Source organism: Gossypium hirsutum, chromosome A04, assembly GCF_007990345.1.
Source record: "Gossypium hirsutum isolate 1008001.06 chromosome A04, Gossypium_hirsutum_v2.1, whole genome shotgun sequence".
Classification (NCBI taxonomy): Eukaryota; Viridiplantae; Streptophyta; class Magnoliopsida; order Malvales; family Malvaceae; genus Gossypium; species Gossypium hirsutum.
This window is the reverse complement of record NC_053427.1, coordinates 64688607-64708633: the sequence shown is the minus strand read 5'-3', so window position 1 is coordinate 64708633 and position 20027 is coordinate 64688607.

Below are 20027 nucleotides of genomic sequence, written 5' to 3'. Positions count from 1 at the left end.
CCAATCACTCCTATAGAGGCTTAAACATGCAAGGGATCACTCAAGGACTAAAATGAATCAATTTGTGAATTAGTGGAAAAATAGAAAAAATAGGACCACACAGCCGTATGGGAGGATTCAAGGCTTGTTAAAGGGGTACAGGACCATGTGGTTGAGGTACACGATCATATGGGTAGACCATGTAACTCTTTATACCCGTGTAAAAATTTTCAAAATTAAGAAGTCAGAGAGACGTGGCTATGTGAAAACCCCCAAGCTATGCAAGATCGACAAATTTCCCCAACAGAGGTCACAAGACCGTGTGCCAAACCATGTGACTCACCCTAGGCCATGTGCGGCACGCACCCATGTGGGTTACTGTATGGTCCAAAAACCATACCCAAAACTTGCTACTAAACATGAATTTAACACCATAAACACCAATTGATTAAAAGTGTTCAAGAAACACATCTGAAAACGCGATTCTAAAACCCTAAAAATCGACCAATTCTACTTTACTAAATGAATCTTGAATTTAATTACACAAATACACCACAACATTTGCGAAAAATCGATCATAACTGAATAAAAATAATCAAAGAAGATGGATAAAAACTCAACAACAATACTTACACTTTTCCTACTTCAGATCTTAGTTAAGCGATGAGGCAAAACAATAGATGAAGCTTTTGAGAAGCGTCAAGCAACAATGGTGTAGGCACAAAGAAAGACAACGCAAAATTGCTAGGGATTTAGTGTGCACCAATGGTAATAGAAAAGAAAGGAAATTGAGGAAAAAATGGAAATAAAATAATAATAATAATAATACAGTGGCAGAGAAAGGAAAAACAAAACTGCTAAAGAAAGTGTGGGAGATAGGGGAATGGTTTTAGGAGGAATTTTAGGGATTCTGATTCCTTTATTTTTTTAAAAAAGAATAAAATAAAATAAAATACACAAAATTCTAACCCATCAAATTTTCTAAAGTTGAAGCCAAAAATAACTTCCACTAAGCACACATATCGAACACAAGACCTAACAGTAAGCTGAAGCCTTACCACTAAATCAGCAAGCTCATTCTTGTCTTTAAGATGCAATGATAAACTTAAAAGTTTAACTGCAACCACTAACTCAACCAGAAAACCTTGATTCTTCTAAACCCATTCCCGAGATGTGACAATCATAACCAAATAAACAGCATGAATAACACCAAATAGATTTACACTATTACAACCATCAACACAACCATTAAAACTTACCACTTATGCATTGGTTCATATACCAAAAGGCTCAAAATATAACCAAATACTTATGACATATATATATTAAAAACTTATCTACATGCCACTTATAACCTGGTCAAAATATGTATATAACTACCAAAATAGTTGACGGATAATGTGATCTCCAAAAGTGATCCAATCGTTAACTCTTGTTTGACGATCTACAAGGAAGAAAAACAAAAATGAGGTAAGCTTGCGTAAAGCTTAGTATGTTCGTATTGAACGTAAACTTTAACTTACCGTGAAGGAATTAACTTAAACATTTCACAATAAAAATCATAATCAAGGTCATTAGTTCATTTAACTGCCTATACACATCATAAGTCTCATAAGGTTAGTAAATTCACATATATGAAAACATGTAATTGCTTCATGTCATAAAACATATACAAGTAAACACATTTGATATATCATTCATCCATCATCTATTCATTTAATATTTCACATCTTCAGTTCAAGTATTTCAAATGTCCTTTTTCACATATCTATATCCATATAAAAATTTCATATAAACTATAACGCCCTGAATAATTTGTTTTTGTTTCTGTAAATACCTGACACAAGTACGTATCTACTTCAGTGGTTAAGTGTCCCGGGTGTGTGTGTAAGGTCTTGGGTTTAAGTTCCATATTTCTAAATTTTGTTATTTTTGATCCAAGCCTTACCCTTGTGAGCTTACATAAAATTGATTGTTCCTTCGTATCAGAATAAGCCTACTAGTTCGAGTGGTAAGGGGGTTGTTGTGCTTGAGGTCCTGTGTTCGAATCTATGCATAAGCAAAGGAGTTTATTTTTGCTCCGGTTGTCTAAGACTATTTGGATAGAGATAGAATTCTATAGTGGTTGTGATTGAGAAGATAGTAGGATGTTGGGATATGGGGAGTTATCAAAATATTTCATTTTTATTTTTATTTTTTTCAAAAATTTTCCCTCATCTTTTCTGACATTATCTTTCTGTGATTAAGGAAAATTTCTTTCTTTTCCTTGTTTCTAAAATTCTGTTGAAATCATGTCAATTAGTCTCGATTATTCTGGTTCGTTGGCGTTCTTTCTGTGTTTTTGGTAAGTGTGGTAAGTGTGGTAACTATTTTGGGTTAAAGAATCGTGGAGTAATGGGGTTTGTTTTGTTTTGAGGAAAAGATTAAGAGGCTGCCCCTTCTAATCGGTGCTGTGGTGGTATGAATCACCATTGTTCATTCAAAGGTAAGGGTTTTTGTAGTTTTAAGGATTGTCTATTTCGTGGCGGTTTGATTTGGTATCAGTTTAAATGGTTAATGTTGTGTTTTATCGATCAATTATAGGTTCTGATGGTCTGGGGATTGCATTTGCTGTGAAAACGTACCAAGCGTATACCCGAAACGTGAAAAACTAAGTTTTGACAAAAGCTAAAATGGCCACTGCTGATGCCACACAGGCTTGTGACTAACCGTGTGGGTGGCCGTGTGTGAGACACGATTATGTAGTTGACGAAAGTATGGTCGTGCGTAGGACACGACCGTATGGTGACTGAAGTGTGGCCGTATGAGCCACACGAGCAAGGCCAAGTTAAGCATATGGGTCCACAAGGGCATTCCACACGGGTGTGTGGGTTTTTGGGTTAGGCCGTGTAGGCGTGTAGGTCACACGGGCTTATGGACCCATACAGGCCAACCATACGGGTATGTGGGCCAAAAATTTTAAAATTCTCCCTAGGGTTGCATGGGTTATTCCGATTGACTGTAGGCCTGTTGAAGGGTCGGCAAGGGCTAACCAAACCTTAGTTTTATGTGATTGATATTTTGTTAGTATGCTTTGAGTAGGACACTACTATGCATGACTTTCTATTTTGCTATCTGTATATCTGATATCTGTATATAAGCATGCTGAATATGTTTAATCTGTTAATTTTGTATTTATTTTCTGTATCTGATTTGGGGAGGGTTTGGATTTATGTGGAGGAAGTGTTCTATACGTCATTTTTTGCCTATACTCTGGTAGCTTGGCTGCACATTATCTGGCTTGTATTGTAATGGCACGATATAGTGTGTAGGGATGGGTGGGTGTTCTTAACCCAAAAAAGGTATGTTGGGATGGACGGAGTTGGTGTGTAGAGGATGGAGGTAGGATTTTGTATATTCTGATCTGTATATCTGATTTTGTTGACAGTATCTGAAATGGGCAAAAGCCCAAATCTGTATCTGATTTTATATGAGATCTTTGTATGTTTGCATGCTTAATTCTGCACACTGAGTTTATGCAAACTCACATCCGTTTCTCTATTCTGTTCAGGTAATCCACAGACTTAGGCGGATCGGTGCGACGGAGCCTCTCGGTGATCACGAGTTCGTAAACCAATTAAGTTTATGGTTTTATTTTAAGGATTATTTTCGGAGTTTTGTAATAATTGGACTCTCCAGGCATTTTGGCTGATTTTTTTATTTGGGTTTTCGTTTTAGTACTTTATTTGTGACTGTTATCTAAAAACTAAGGTTTTTATTATTTGCAACTGTTATCTAAAAACTAAGGTTTTTACTAAAATAAACGTTTTTTTAATATAACGGTTTTAAGATTTCCACTGCAAATTACGTTTTGGCAAATAAATGGATTAAGTAACACTTTTGAAAATTAACATAAATGAATATGAATGATTTGACGAGACGACTCTATTTTCAAAACCCATTCTTCGTGACATCTTTGATTCGGCCATAACATCTAAGCTGAGTTTGGGGTATTATATTTAGTGGTATCAGAGCTAGGTTATAAAACTCGAGCCATGAAATTTTGGGTTCTAAAATTGTGTTTCAAAAAGAATTGATTTTTTTGTAAATGATATGAATAAATTGAGAAAGTATGTGGTACACCGAGTCTCCGGCGCCAATCTTGTAAGTATCTTTGTACTTAGATAGAACTGTTTTGAAACACTGCAAATAGTACCTTCTGAAACTATACTGAAATTATTAGAGACTTAAACTTCTGAAACCATCTCTAAACTTCTGATAATTAATGCATAAAATATCTGTTAATAAATACTGGAAATGATGTATAAAACTTTATAATGTAGATAAATTTGAATTATATAATGAGCACTCATGGAACTCACGAATGTAGTACTTATGGCTGTGGTAGAGACCGTAGTCTTCCTCTCTGTGCAGTGTGCCAAACTTAGATATGAGTGAAACGCTGGTTTCATCTGCTACTGAGACTGGGTCTCAAAGCCGTTCGGAAGGGGACGACGCACTATTCTAGGCCATGTTGAAGATATTGGAAAGGGTCGCTGGGCCCTCATTCTGGATCTGAAGAACGTGGGTCGGTAACTGAATGATCCGGTCCAATGGTGCTGTGTTGTTTAGGGGTGTCACTAGAGTCGCCCCTATTTTGGTCGAGTATTGGTTGGAGGCCACTAAGAGGTTTATGAATAATTTAGACTGTACTCCCGAGCAAAAACTGAAAGGTGCAGTCTATTTGCTTCGTAACGAGGCATATCAATGGTGGTTAACGGTTGAGGAGGGTACTCAGCCTAATCGTCTGAATTGGGATTTCTTTAAGACCACCTTTCAGAGTAAGTACGTGAGGGCGAGCTATGTAGATACTCGTAGGTGTGAGTTCATGAATCTCGTCGAAGGTCAGTAGCCGAGTATAAGGCCGAGTTTCTAAGGTTGAGCTACTACGCTTGAGGCATGATGACATTTGAGTATAAAAAGTGTGTCTATTTTGAGGACGGTTTGAGAGACAGTTTGAGGTTGCTAATTGCTCCACAGAAGGAGCGAAAGTTCACTGTTCTAGTTGAGAAGGCGAAGATCGCTGAGGATGTTAGCGCATGGAGTGTCAGAACAAGAACTGAAAGAGGGGTAAGAATAAGAGGGATTCAAAGCCCTCTAGTTTTGTTCAGAGGCCTAAGAAAAAGGCTAGATCTAATGGGCCTATTAGATTGGGGGTTCCTATTGCACCTACTGTGATTCAGCCATGGAGAATGTGGTAGGCACTATCCGAGCGAGAGTTGGAGAAGGATTGGTTCTTATCTGAGGTGTGGGTCTTTGGAGCTTCGGATTTAAGAGTGTCAACATCCGACAGATCAGATGCAAGCTTCTAGACCGGGTTTTGTACAACCTCAGAAGGCAGTTCAACAACCACCTAGGGACCGTGGACCGGCTAGGGGTGGTAATGGAATGGGTCGTGAGCAGAGAGCACTGGGCAAAGGTACTTATCAGACTGAGGCGAGGCAACCTGCGTTGGTTTATGCTGTTTGATGCCTAGAAGATAGGGATGCTCTAGATGTTATCACTGGTACATTCTTAATTTTTGATGTACCGTATACTACTTTAATAGACATAGGTTCTACACACTCCTATGTAGCTAGTTCTATATCTGAAAACTTGGGAATTTCTATCGAGAGCACTTGTAGTGAGATTACTATATAAGTTTATTGGGGTAATCTGTTCGGGTTAATAAACTTTATAGGAATGTTTCGTTAGAAGCGTAAAAGGTTGTATTTCTGGAAAATTTGATGGAGCTTCTGTTTGTGGAGTTCGATTTGATTCTGAGTATGGATTGTGTGACAGCCCTAATTTGACCCTAGTCGGAATGTGGTTTCGGGACCACAAAACCGAGTCATAAAATTTAGTTAAAATTTTATTTGCATATCTTATATGTGTGATAGTACTTGTATAAAAATTTGATGTTTTAATTTTATCTTAGGAATGTGAATTTTGCTTGAAAGGATCTAGTTGAGAGACTTAGAAAATTATGATAGGTAAATAAGTAAGGACCAAATAGTATTAAAATAGGAAAGTTTGGGTTTGCATGTCAAAGTGCCCAATTCATGTTAAGTGGCCGGCCAAGCATGGTTCCATTCCTCCAAGTTTATGTTGTTTATTATTTAATATAGGTAAGTAAATTAGAATAAATTAAAGAAAGGAATTAAAAAGGAAAAAGATGAATAAAATAAGGGAGGAAGAAGGAGTGTTCATCCTTTTCCTTGTTACAATTGCCGTGAGTAAAGAAAACAAAGGTGAAGGAAGGCTCATCTTCCATCTTCTTCATTTGCCGAAATTGAGAAAGGAAAGATTGAAAAAAAAGGAAACCAAGGCATTCGGCCATGGCTATTTCAATGGAAAGGTATGCGTTGTGATTTTTATTCTAATTGATATTGAGATTTAGTTGATATGGGTATAGTCTAGTTAACCCATGGCAAAATTCATGGATTCATTGTTGGGAGAAAAGAATGGAAGCTGCCGTATGTATGGGTATGTATGTACTTTGGAAAGGAGATTTTTGTGTCATTGAGTTCTTGTTGTTATGTGTGTATGTGCATGAGTATTCGGCCATGCTATAGAATTCATGTTGCAAAATGATTAATGCTTAACGTGATATATAATTGTACTTGTGAATGAACTTGAGAATATCTAAATTATTGGTTGGAGGTGTCGAATGTGGTCTTGGATGAGTTTTAAAGAATAAAAATTTAGGTGACTAGAGGTCAAGGACATTCGGTCAAAGGCTTGTGTGCTAGCAAAATCGGCCTAAATGTCATTTTGATGTGTTGAATTGAGTAAGCTAGATGTTGGAACACATAAGGATTCGGCCTTCTAAAACAATAGAGATAAGTGTATGAAAGGCTAAGTTTAAGTAGTAAGGCCGAATAGGTTGTAGATAAGGCACTTGTGAGTTCTTGGCCAAGCAATTGACAAATTAAATTAGAGTTCTTGTGACGTATAATGTCAAGTCTAACTTGGTATATTTGGCCACCTAATTAAGTACATCGGTGGTGTTGAATTTAATCTTACACATTCGGCCATATGGGGTAAAAATGGGTCGAGTGTTCATGAGATGAAATTTTGTGATTTGATGAATTATAGGTGATAGTATAGATATACATATTCGGCCATCACTTGGGAGCTTATGTGATGTTGAGTTTAAAATTAGCAAGGTGATTGCCGAATGTCCAAGTATGCATATGCATGTGTGATTAGATTATTGAAAGTATGGTAATTGCATAAGGTTATTAGCCGAATAGCTAAGAACATGAGGTAGCAAGATAAAAATTTTACCATGCCGTTCCGTATGTCATAAAATCATTCAAATGTGAATACCAATATATGTAGCAAAGCGGTTGAATGAGTTAATTTATTTGTTTAAGCTCAAGATCCTAAAGGAGAGGCGTCCAACAAGGGGAAATCGAAGGTCATCGAGTAGCCGACTTGGAATTATTTTACCCAACATAAGGTAAGTCACCAAGCATATATTTTGTATTGATCTAAATAGACATAATGTCTATGTAATTATGCCGAATGGAATGATAAATTTATATACATGTATGCATGTGGTGATGAAATTGTTGAATGAAAAGAAAAGAGGTGAGATGTATTGAGTTGTTGATCTCGGCACTAAGTGTGCGGGTATAAACATTTATGATCATGAGATTGGCACTAAGTGTGCGGGTTTAAATTGTACAGCACTAAGTGTGCGAGTTTGATTATATAGCACTAAGTGTGCGAGTTGATTATATAGCACTGAGTGTGCGGACTTAATATATATTTTTGAATCACTATGGACACTAAGTGTGCGACATTATTGAGTTGATCACGGACAGCGGATCGGGTAAGTACCTTGAGTTCATGGCTAATAGGCGCTATGTTTATATTTGGAGTTGAGCTTGGTAAGTTTGAACCTATGTGACAATTATAATTGAAGTCACGTACATAAGATTTATCGTGGAATAGGTGAAAGGTCGTTTAGTTGTATGATTGTAACGAAAATAAAATGATGTATGAAAATGCCTCAAATATCCTATTGATTAGTATATGGAATGTGAATGCATGACTTGGTATGAGATTGAACCGATAGGTCTAAGGAACTATGGTATGGTTCGGTATGGATGGAGTAACTAGCCTCGTTCCATTTTGTTTCCTCTTGTGATAATGTTATTAATGGATGGTAGTGCATTGCTTATGACTTACTGAGTTATATACTCACTCGGTGTTTCCTTGTCACCTATTTTAGGTTTCTTGGACTCGTCTCTTTTTGCGTGATCGGGCCGTCATCGAAGTCATCACACCGGCTAGCAACTTTTGGTATCTTCTTTTTAGTCGGTCTAGGAGAACATTTCGGCATGTATAGGCTAATATGTTTTGTTGAAATTTGGTATGTAAACTTTTAGCCATGCGAAAATGGCATAAATGTTCGGTTGGATTTGGTTCTATAATGTTAGGTCGTAAGTCTTGGTAATTCGATTTTTATGCCATATATCATGGTTGATTATTTTTGGTGTTAAAATTCATGATATGGCAATAGTGTAGTAGGGAGATGTTTGACAATGATTAGCCTTTGGCATGGTTAGTCATGATCATAATTTGTGATATGTATGATGAATTACTAGTTAGATCAAGGAGAAATCACGAAATAGGCATAGTTGCTTTAGTAACAGATACTGGCAGCAGCAGTGACGTGAGATTGAAAAATCACTAAAAATAGTAGGAGTGGAATTAATCAATGAATAAATTATGTAATCGAAGCTCGATGAGTCTATTTTCATATAGAAGAAACGAAACGACCATATGAGCTGTATGTTAGGAGATAATTAAACTCTTGTGAAACAGGGCCAGAGCAATTTCTGGATTCCCTGTTCCGACTTTGGAAATTCATTATAAATTAACCAGAGATAATTAGAAGTCATGCCATATGTGCATAGATTCCCCTTTGAGTCTAGTTTCTATAGAAACAAACTACATCAGTATTGAAGCCCTGTACAGGGAGATATCCAAGTCGTAATGCACAAAGGTCAGTGTAGTCGATCCCTGTAACATGGGAGACTTTTACTAATAAACTGTACTAATTGGCCCTACCAAAAATTCTAGAAAAAAATATGTAGATGGGCATATGAGTCTAGTTTCAGGGAAAATTTACGGAACTGGATTTCGAGTTTCAGAACTCAAGATATGATTTTTAAAGTGACTAGTACGCAGATTGGCAGCTTGTCTGGGAAATTTTTTAATAAGTGGTTTGAAGTCTGTTAACACCTCGTGTTCGACTCCGGCGATGGTCTCGGGTTCGGGGTGTTACAGATTGGTTGGTTGAGCACCGAGTCAGTTTAGATTGCGCGACTAAAAGGGTCGTTCTGAGAACTGAAGATGATAAGGAGGTGGCCGTGATCAGTGAGTGTCGAGATTATTTATCCAATATAATCTTCATTCTTGTGGATGAAAAATTGGTACGAAAAGGGTGTGAGGCGTATTTGGCCTTCGTCAGTGTTTTTGTTTTGGGGGACTCTTCTATGGGGGATATTAGAACAGTGAGGGATTTTTTGGATGTCTTTCCTGAGGACCTACTAGATTTACCTCTTAATTGGAAAGTTAAGTTTGGCATTAAGCTTCTACCGAGTACAGCTCCGGTGTTCATCATTCTCTACCGAATAGCACCGAAAGAGCTTACAGAGCTTAAGGCTCAACTTTAAGAGCTTTTGGATCATGGTTTCATCTGCCCTAGTGTGTCTTCGTGGGGGGCACTAGTGTAACGCCCCAATTTTCGAGAATCCTGTGAATGTTGGCATAGGTTTAATTATGTTAGTGGGCCTCTAGAAGGCCCAAGCCTAAGATAGAACCCGGTAATTTTAGTTAATTTTTGTTCCATAAGAAAAAAGGGAGTGAAATTATGAAATAGGACCTATGTGAAAATGTTTGAAAATGCTATAGGCTAAATTGAAGTGGCCAAATAAATAGGAGTGCAAAATAGGAGGATTTGCATGACAAACCTCCCATTTTACATGAAGTGGCCAGCCATTATGTTGTTGTAGACAATATGAGCGCTTGATATCCATAATTCATGGTACAAATTGATAATGGGTTAGGTAAATGTTCCATGATAATGGATTAGGTAAATATTCCATGATAATGGGTTAGGTAAATGTTCCATGACAATGGTTTAGGTAAATGTTCCATGATGGGCATTTCATGTCTTTTGTATTAAAGAATTAAATGGATGAAATATGAAATTTTATTAAAAGAAAAAGGGGTGAAAAGAACAAAGTTTTGTCCATCTTTGTTCATCATAGCCGAAAGTTAGAGAAGAGAAAGGAGAGGAGAAAGCTCTTGAATGTTCGGTCACTTGGGGAAGAAAATTAAAGGTAAGTTCATGGTAGTTTGCTTCTATCTTGATGTTCATGAGTTCTTCTTGATTCTACCTTAACTCTTCAAGCATATTTTGGTTTTTGGTTGTGTTGTGAGCATTTGATCATGAATTAAAATGAAGGAAATGGTTGTTGTTTCATGTTCTTTTGATGAAAAATGGAAGATATGTGAAGCTGAGCCAAACAAATGAGCATGCATGTGCTTAGATGCTAAGGAGAAAAATCGGCTTATATGTTGTACTTTAAAATGATGAAATGGAGATTATACTTAAGTAAAATCATAGATATGTGATGATTGATTGGTGATATACATGTTTAAAAAAAACATGCATGCAAGTTATGTGTAAAAGAGTGATTTGGTAATAAATCTGCTTGGGACAGCAGCAGTAACTTGAATTTGGAAAATCACCATAAATTTTGGGAGATGAGTTAGAAGCTGAATAAATTATGTAATTAAAGCTTAATGAGTCTATTTTCAAATTAAATAAACGAGAACATATTTTGAATTCTGTACAATGAGAAATTTGATTCGTAATGAAGAGTGGTAAGATTAGTCTAACAGTGAAACGTGGGAAAATTTAAGAAAAATCTGGTATTGATTGGCTAAACCAAAAATTCTGAAAAATTTATGGATATAAGATATATGAGTCTATTTTTAGGTAAAATTAATGGCACTTGATTTGGAGTTTCGTAGCTCCAGTTATAAATGATTTAGTGACTGTTGTTCACGAATATAGCTTGCAGTGAGATTATGATTATGTGGTAAACATTGACAAAAATTTGTTAATGAGTTGCTTATTGATTTCTTATAAGCTTACTATGATCTGTAGGTGTGGTTGGCCAAATATTGTAAGGGGTTAATACGTAGTTCGTATTTGAATAGTTAGATTAATGTGTTAGTAATCCAATTGTAGGCAGTTCGTGTGTGGATCTCTTCAGCATATCGTCGCAAACAGGTGTGTAACTAACACCCTCTTTCTTAGTCTGGATCGGCAAAAGTCGAAAAGCTGAAATGCCGAAAACCGGTATTTTGTAGATTTGTGAGTGTGCGAATGCTCGTGAGGTAAATCGATTAATTTTTTTGGTAAGCTGCAATGTTTGGACTGCAAAGTGCATGATTTCTGTGCCCTCGATATTGTTGGGCTTAATGGGCTAAAATTGGAATGATGGGCCAACGGGCCCAATTCGGTAAGAACCCTCGGTAGTGATTCTGTTAGTACGTGAAAAGTAGGAATATGCATGAAAAACCCTAAAATAGATAAATTATTGAAATACCTTTAAAAATGGAAAATTTACAGTTTTACCCCTAGTAGATAAATTATCGAAATACCCTTAGGGTTAAATTGACCTAAATGCATGTTTGACTGTTGTTATTTACTGCATGCCATGTTGTTATTATCTGATGCATGGGATTGGGATATTGACAGAGGAAGTACTGAAAGTGGCTTGTCCACGTACTGGAGGCTTTGCCTCTATTTACTGTCAACTAAGCAGCAAGACTGCAACTGTGGAGTGTTGGGCTGGGTGGATTGAGCTATTCCCCACATGGAGTGTAGGGCTGGTACGGGTGGAGTGTAGTGGTTGGTGGGTTGAGTAGTCTCCCCAAATGGGCTTGCATATGTTATTGATGTTGCATGTATTTTGAAATGGGCCTATGGGCCATACTGTTATCTGAATAAGGGGCTAAGGCCCAGTTTATTGTAATCTGAAAAGGGCTCTGGTCCAGTACCACTGTTACCTGAATGGGCTTAGGCCCAATAGGCTTGAGCTGACTTGGGCTTTGAATGGGTTTTCCTTACACACTGAGTTTCCCCAAACTCACCCTTTTTATTTTCATCCACGCAGGTAATCCCCAACCATAGTGGGCTTGGAGCTGTGAGGGAATTCGGAGTGGCCACCCGTTCTGAAAGTTTGATTTTCTTCTGGTGAACTGGACATCTTTTTATTTACGTTTGAAGTCTTGGGTTTTTAAATGTAATAAGGCCGCTTACTTATTTTTGATGGTTTTAATATGTATTACTAATATAGGTATTACTTATTTTAACTGTTGAAATTGGATAGCTTTAGGGCGCGTTTTCAAAAACAACAATTGATTTCAAAATAACACGACAACAAGCAAAGCTTCCGCAATGAAAGTATTTTCCAAAATTAATCACTTTTCCTAAAAATGACTTAATCAAATCGGTTTCCTAGAAATATCCATGACGTTAAGGTGTGGCAATGACGGTATGCATGTCTAGGATTGGATCCGAAGGGAGCTTGGTACTTAAGTAGTCCGATGGACTCCCTACCTCTTTTCTGGTTTCCTACCTGGTAAACAGCTTCCATTCACTTTAACCTATAATGAAATTATCTTTTAAAACACCAAGTAAGTTTTTTCTGGATCAACAATATAAAATGTTTTGAACGCTTCAATGTGGCATGTCGGATCAGGTCATAACGTCTGGGCCAGGTTTGGGGTGTTACATTTAGTGGTATCAGAGCCTAGGTTGCAACAACTCGGCTGTGGAGTGGGTTTAAAAAAACAAAGATTTTCAAAAACAAAAAAAAATTATAAAGATTGCGAAAAACGTGATTTTCAAAATTTAGATCTTTAGAATGTGGCATTCCGAATCACTGGCCCAAGCCTGTAAGTATTACTCTGAACTCTTCTGAATATTTTTTTGACTTAGCTGTCTGTACTGAAATCCTGCTAGGATACTCTAGATAGGATGATACTGAAACCATAAGAAAATCTAATAAGAGACTAAAATTGTAGCTAGACTTCGATTCTGCGAAAACAAACTCTGAACTACTGTCTGATTCATAAAACATCTATAATAAACACTGGAATATTAATTGATGCATAAAAATTCGTAATCAAGATAATACGATATGAGTACAAGAGGCCGTGGACGGACCCGAGGAAGTGCTCGAGCGAGATCTTCGTCTTCGAAACATATGCCGGCGGTGGATGCACTGGTACCAGTGACAACAGAGGTAGAGTCTCATGACCGCGGTGCCGGGGATGATGCCCTGTCACAGGCAACGCTTCGTGTTCTGGAAAGGGTTTTCGGGGCAAGTGCGGGCAATGGAGTTCAGGAATCTATTTCTGAACGACTTCAGGCTAACGGAGTGGAGATCTTTAGGGGCGTATCTGGTATAGCCCAGAATGCGACGGAATATTGGTTGGAGGCCACAGAACGGATTATGGACAACTTGGACTGCTCTGAGGAGATTGTGAGTGGGGTATCTGTAGTAAGTCCTTTGGGTCACTCGGTTAGGGTAGACAAACTGTATAGGGATGTACCTTTAGAAATTGAAGGTAGGATTTTCCCTTGAGATCTGATGGAGTTACAGTTCGGAGAGTTTAATCTCATTTTGGGAATGGACTGGCTTGTTAAGCATAAGGCGACCCTGGATTGTGCTGCTAAACGAATGGTGTTAAGGACCACAAATGATGAGGAGGTTATGGTGATAGGTGAGCGAAGAGATTATTTGTCCAATGTGGTGTCGGCATTAAGAGCCGAGAAGTGGATTCGGAAAGGTTGTGAGGCCTATTTGGCATTTGTAAGTCAGTCGGAAGAGGAGGGACTGACAGTGGATAAGGTTAGGACCGTAAAGGAGTTCCAAGATGTTTTTCTGGAGGAGCTTCCAGGATTGCCTCCGAACAGAGAAGTTGAGTTTGGAATAGATTTGTTGCCTGTAACGGCGCCCGTGTCCATCGCACCATATAGGATGGCACCGAAGCAATCCAATGGACTCCCCACCTCTTTTCTGGTTTCCTACCTGGTGCACAGCTTCCATTCACTTTAACCTATAATGAAATTATCTTTTAAAACACTAAGTAAGTTTTTTCTGGATCAACAATATAAAATGTTTTGAACGCTTCGATGTGGCATGTCGGATCCGGTCATAACGTTTGGGCCGAGTTTGGGGTGTTACAACTAGTTCTATTTTTTAAAGAAAAAGGATGGCACTATGAGGATGTGCATCGATTATCGGTAATTGAATAAACTAATTGTGAAAAACAAGTATCCACTTCCGAGGATTGACGATCTGTTTGATCAATTCTGAGGGGCTTCTGTGTTCTCGAAGATTGATCTTCATTTTGGGTGACACCAGTTGAGAGTTAAGAAAGTTGATGTTCATAAGACTGCATTTAGGAGTCGTTATGGACACTACGAGTTCCTAGTTATACCTTTTAGTCTGACGAATGCTCTGACTACATTAATGGATTTGATGAACTGAATGTTTCAGCCATATCCGGATCAGTTCGTCGTGGTTTTCGTCGATGATATTTTAGCTCTAAGACCGAGGATGAGCATGATGAGCATCTTAGAGTAGTGCTTCAGATTCTTTGTGAAAAATAGCTCTACGCTAAATTGAGCAAGTGTGAGTTCTGGTTGCATGAGGTAACTTTTCTGGGGCACGTGGTCTCCGCTGAGGGGATTCGAGTTGATCTTAAGAAGATTGAGGCTGTGCTTGATTGGAAACAGCCTAAGAATGTATCGAAAATTTCTATTTTTCTGGGCCTTGTGGGGTATTATTGGCATTTTGTTGAGGGGTTATCTCTGATTGTAGCTCTTTTGACTAAGCTCCTGCACAAGGGTGTTCCATTTGTCTGGACTGATGCTCAACAATCGAGCTTTGAGAAGCTCAAGTTGGTTCTGACTCAAAATTTAGATCTTTAGAAGGTAGCATTCCGAATCACTGGCCCAAGCCTGCAAGTATTACTCTGAACTCTTCTGAATATTTTTTTGACTTATCTGTCTGTACTGAAATCCTGCTAGGATACTCTAGATAGGATGATACTTAAACCATAAGAAAATCTAATAAGAGACTAAAATTGTAGCTAGACTTCGATTCTGCGAAAACAAACTCTGAACTACTGTCTGATTCATAAAACATCTATAATAAACACTGGAATATTAATTGATGCATAAAAATTCGTAATCAAGATAATACGATATGAGTACAAGAGGCCGTGGACGGAGCCGAGGAAGTGCTCGAGCGAGATCTTCGTCTTCGAGACATATGCCGGCGGTGGATGAACTGGTACCAGTGACAACAGAGGTAGAGTCTCATGACCGCGGTGCCGGGGATGATGCCCTGTCACAGGCAATGCTTCGTGTTCTGGAAAGGGTTTTCGGGGCAAGTGCGGGCAATGGAGTTCGGGGATCTATTTCTGAACGACTTCAGGCTAACGGAGTGGAGATCTTTAGGGGCGTATCTGGTATAGCCCAGAATGCGGCGGAATATTGGTTGGAGGCCACAGAACAAATTATGGACAACTTGGACTGCTCTGAGGAGATTGTGAGTGGGGTATCTGTAGTAAGTCCTTTGGGTCACTCGGTTAGGGTAGACAAACTATATAGGGATGTACCCTTAGAAACTCAAGGTAGGATTTTCCCTTGAGATCTGATGGAGTTACAGTTCAGAGAGTTTGATCTCATTTTGGGAATGGACTGGCTTGTTAAGCATAAGGCGACCCTGGATTGTGCTGCTAAACGAATGGTGTTAAGGACCACAAATGATGAGAAGGTTATGGTGATAGGTGAGCGAAGGGATTATTTGTCCAATGTGGTGTCGGTATTAAAAGCCGAGAAGTGGATTCGGAAAGGTTGTGAGGCCTATTTGGCATTTGTAAGTCAGTCGGAAGAGGAGGGACTGACAGTGGATAAGGTTAGGACCGTAGAGTTCCAAGATGTTTTTCTGGAGGAGCTTTCAGGATTGCCTCCGAACCGAGAAGTTGAGTTTGGAATAGATTTGTTGCCTGGAACGGCGCCCGTGTCCATCGCACCATATAGGATGGCACCGAAGCAATCCGATGGACTCCCCACCTCTTTTCTGGTTTCCTACCTGGTGCACAGCTTCCATTCACTTTAACCTATAATGAAATTATCTTTTAAAACACTAAGTAAGTTTTTTTTGGATCAACAATATAAAATGTTTTGAACACTTCGATGTGGCATGTCGGATCCGGTCATAACGTCTGGGCCGGGTTTGGGGTGTTACAACTAGTTCTATTTTTTAAAGAAAAAGGATGGCACTATGAGGATGTGCATCGATTATCGGTAATTGAATAAACTGATTGTGAAAAACAAGTATCCACTGCTGAGGATTGACGATCTGTTTAATCAATTCTGAGGGGCTTCTGTGTTCTCGAAGATTGATCTTCATTTTGGGCGACACCAGTTGAGAGTTAAGAAAGTTGATGTTCATAAGACTGCATTTAGGAGTCGTTATGGACACTACGAGTTCCTAGTTATACCTTTTAGTCTGACGAATGCTCTGACTACATTAATGGATTTGATGAACTGAGTGTTTTAGCCATATCCGGATCAGTTCGTCGTGGTTTTTGTCGATGATATTTTAGCTCTAAGACCGAGGATGAGCATGATGAGCATCTTAGAGTAGTGCTTCAGATTCTTCGTGAAAAATAGCTCTACGTTAAATTGAGCAAGTGTGAGTTCTGGTTGCATGAGGTAACTTTTCTGGGGCACATGGTCTCTGCTGAGGGGATTCGAGTTGATCTTAAGAGGATTGAGGCTGTGCTTGATTGGAAACAGCCTAAGAATGTATCGAAAATTTGTATTTTTCTGGGCCTTGTGGGGTATTATTGGCATTTTTTTGAGGGGTTATTTCTGATTGTAGCTCTTTTGACTAAGCTCCTGCACAAGGGTGTTCCATTTGTCTGGACTGATGCTCAACAATCGAGCTTTGAGAAGCTTAAGTTGGTTCTGGCTCAAGCTCATGTTCTGATACAGCCTGAATTTAAAAAAGAATTTATGGTATACAGTGATGCGTCGCATGTTGGTTTGGGTTGTGTTCTGATGCAGGATGGTAATGTTGTGACTTATACATCCTGTTAGCTTAAGATACATAAGTGAAATTATTTGACGCATGATCTCGAGTTGGCTGCAGTGGTTTTTGCATTAAAAATCTGGAGGCACTATCTGTATAGTGAGAGGTGTATTATTTACACTAATCACAAGAGCCTCAAGTATCTTCTTACCCAGAAAGAGTTGAATCTTAGGCAGCGCTGATGGATTGAGCTACTCAAAGGTTATCACTGCACGATAGAGTATCATCATGATAAGGCCAATGTGGTGGTTGATGCTCTCAGTCGTAAAGTGATGACTGATTTGAGTGTGATGTTTGTTCGCCTTAGTTTGTTTGATGATGGGAGTCTGTTAGCCGAGTTGCAAGTTAAGCCATCTTGGATTGATCAGATTCGAGTTAAATAGTTGGGGGATGAGTCTCTGGGTTTGCAGTTTAGTCAGGTTCAGAGTGGTACTACTTCTGATTTTAGGCTAAATAATAATGGTATCCTATGTTTTCAAGGTCGAATCTATGTGCCGAATGATTCTAATTTGAGGCAATCAATTCTAAAAGAGGCGCACAGTAGCCTTTATGCTATGCATTCTGGTAGTAATAAGATGTATCGTGATCTTCGTGAGCTGTACTAGTGGTCGGGTTTAAAATGTGAGGTTACGAATTTTGTTACTCATTGTCTGACATGCCAACAAGTTAAGGCTGAGCACCAGTTGCCTTCGGGTTTGTTACAACCCGTTAAGATTCCTTTATGGAAGTGGGAATGAGTAATGATAGACTTCATTAGTGGGTTGCCCTTTACACCCACTAAAAAGGATTCTGTTTGGGTCATCGTGGATCGATTGACCAAGTCCGCTCATTTTATTCTGGTTTGGACGGGCTTTTCTCTGCAGATGTTAGTGAAGTTGTATATTTTTAAGATAGTAAGATTGCATGGGGTTCCTGTTTTGATTATTTCTGATAGTGATCCGCACTTCACTTCTCGATTCTAGAAAAAATTACATGAGGATCTGGGTTTGAGATTGGACTTCAGTACTCTGTTTCATCCTCAAACCAATGGTCAATCTGAGAAGGTGATTTAGATACTGAAGGATATGCTTCGGAGTTGTGTGATTGATTTTCGAGGTAGTTGGAAGGATTATCTGCCACTAGCTGAGTTCGCCTATGATAACAGTTTCTAGGCTAGCATCCAGGTGGCACCTTACAAGGCTTTATATAGTCGTAAGTGTCGTACTCCGCTATGTTAGACTGAGTTGGGTGAACGTCGAGTTTTGGGTCCTGAGTTAGTTTTTGACACCGAAGATAAAGTTAGACTGATACGGCATCATCTGAAGGCAGCTTCTGATAGACAGAAATCTTATACAGATCTGAAGAGGCATGATATTGAGTACTCTGTGGGGGATTTTAACTCCCAGGTTTGCAAATTTTGTTATTTTTTATCCAAGCCTTACCATTGTGAAGTGGGCTTACATAAAATTGTTTGTTAATTCTTATCAGAATGAGCCTGTTGGTTCGAGTGGTAAGGAGGTTGTTGTGTTCGAGGTCCTGTGTTCGAATCTCTGCATAAGCAAGAGAGTTTATTTTTGCTCCGGTTGTCTGAGAGTGTTTGGATAGAGATAGAATTCTGTAGTGGTTGTGATTGAAAAGATAATGGGGAGTTATCAAAATATTTCATTTTTATTTTTTTATTTTTTTCAAAAATTTTCCCTCATCTTTTCTGACGTTCTCTTTCTGTGATTAGGGAAAATTTCTTTCTTTTCCTTGTTTCTAATCGAAATATTGTTAATTAGTCTCGATTATTCTGGTTCGTCGGTGTTCTTTATACATTTTTGGTAAGTGTGGTAACTATTTTGGGTTAAGGAATTGTGGAGTAATGAGGTTTGTTTTGTGTTTAGGAGACGATTAAGAGGTTGGGTCTTCCAATAGGTGCTGTGGTGGTACGAATCACCATTGTTCATTCGAAGGTAAGGGTTTTTGTGGTTTTAAGGATTGTCTATTTCATGGTGTTTCGATTTTGTATCAATTTAAATGGCTAATGCGGTGTTCTATCGATCAATTATAGGTTCTGGTGGTCTGGGGAATGCATTTGCTACAAAAATATACTAGGTGTGTACCCGAAACGTGAAAAACTGAGTTTCGGCAAAAGCAAAAATGGCCACTGTCGATGCCACAGACGCGGCCGTGTGCGAGACGCGGCCGTGTGGTCGATAAAGGCATGGCCATGCGTAGGACACGACCGTGTGGTGGCCGTGTGAGCCACAAGGGCAAGGCCAAGTTGGGCGTGTGTGTTTTTGGGTCAGGCCGTGTGGGCCACACGGGCAAGGCCAGTTTGGGCATGTGGGCCACACGAGCATGTCGGGACAAAATTTTGAAATTCTCCCTAAAGTTGCACGAGTCGTTTCGATCGACTGTGGGGCTGCCAAAGGGTCGGTAAGGGCTAACCAGACCCTAGTTTTATGTGATTGATATTTTGTTATTATGCTCTGAGTAGGACACTACTATACATGACTGCCTCTTCTGTTATCTATATATCTGATATCTGTATATAAGCATGTTAAGCATGTTTAATCTGTTAATTCTATATCTGTTTTCTGTATCTGATTTGGGGTGGATTTGGATTTATGTGGAAGAACTGTTCTGTACGACAATCTACCCCTATACTCTGGCAACTTGGCTGCACATTACCTGTCTTGTGTCGTAATGGCACGATATGATGTGTAAGGATGGGTGGGTATTATTAACCCCACAAGGTGTGTGGGGATGGACAAAGTTGGTGTGTAGAGGATGGGGGTAGGATTCTGTATATTCTGATCTATATATCTGATTCTATTGACAGTATCTGAAATGGGT